Source organism: Frankliniella occidentalis, unplaced genomic scaffold (assembly GCF_000697945.3).
Source record: "Frankliniella occidentalis isolate FOCC.00 unplaced genomic scaffold, Focc_3.1 Scaffold5, whole genome shotgun sequence".
NCBI classification, from domain to species: domain Eukaryota; kingdom Metazoa; phylum Arthropoda; class Insecta; order Thysanoptera; family Thripidae; genus Frankliniella; species Frankliniella occidentalis.
In genome coordinates, this window is record NW_026267135.1 from 2,290,061 (window position 1) to 2,290,722 (window position 662).

Consider the following 662-nt stretch of genomic DNA (forward strand, 5'->3'; position numbering starts at 1 on the left):
GGGGGGGATCTGTTTCACTTTAACAACAGATGCGTGAGGCAGGTTAGGGAATGAGGGCGTTCCCCCCTGGGTGATCTTTGTAGCGCGCGTGTTCCCGCCGTTGCTGGAAATAACCAAACACACTGAAAACTGCGTAATAACGCATCGATGTCATCGCTAGATGATAACCCGGTGCACATTTCAGTTTATTTTCAGGAATATTTTCTAAACGAGCGTTGAAATTTTATTTTTGAAAGCACTATTGAATTGCCTGTAAACTTTCCGATCAAACGAGCCTACATGTGATAGGGTTCTGAACAAAAGGTTCTCTAAGAACACGTCTTATTCCGTATTCTTATTTGAACTCCGAACCGTATCACATCTAGGCTTGTTTGATCGGAAATTTCGCGAGCTACAAAGATCCACCCAGGGGAGGCTTGAGTCAAGTGCTTTTCAGGGGAAGATAATTTTGTGATGGTCAGTGGCGTATGGAGAAAGACGATTAGAGGTTAGGAGTAGGAGAGGGAAAGAGAGAGAGAGAGAGAGAGGCAGGGAGGTTGGATGGGATACGCCTGTCTGAATGCAGCCAAGATGGCGTCCAAGATGGCGGGGGCGCCCCGGTATCCTCGAGGGGACGATAAGGCGTCGACGGAAGTCGGGGGAGAGAGAGGGAAGGGGGTTGG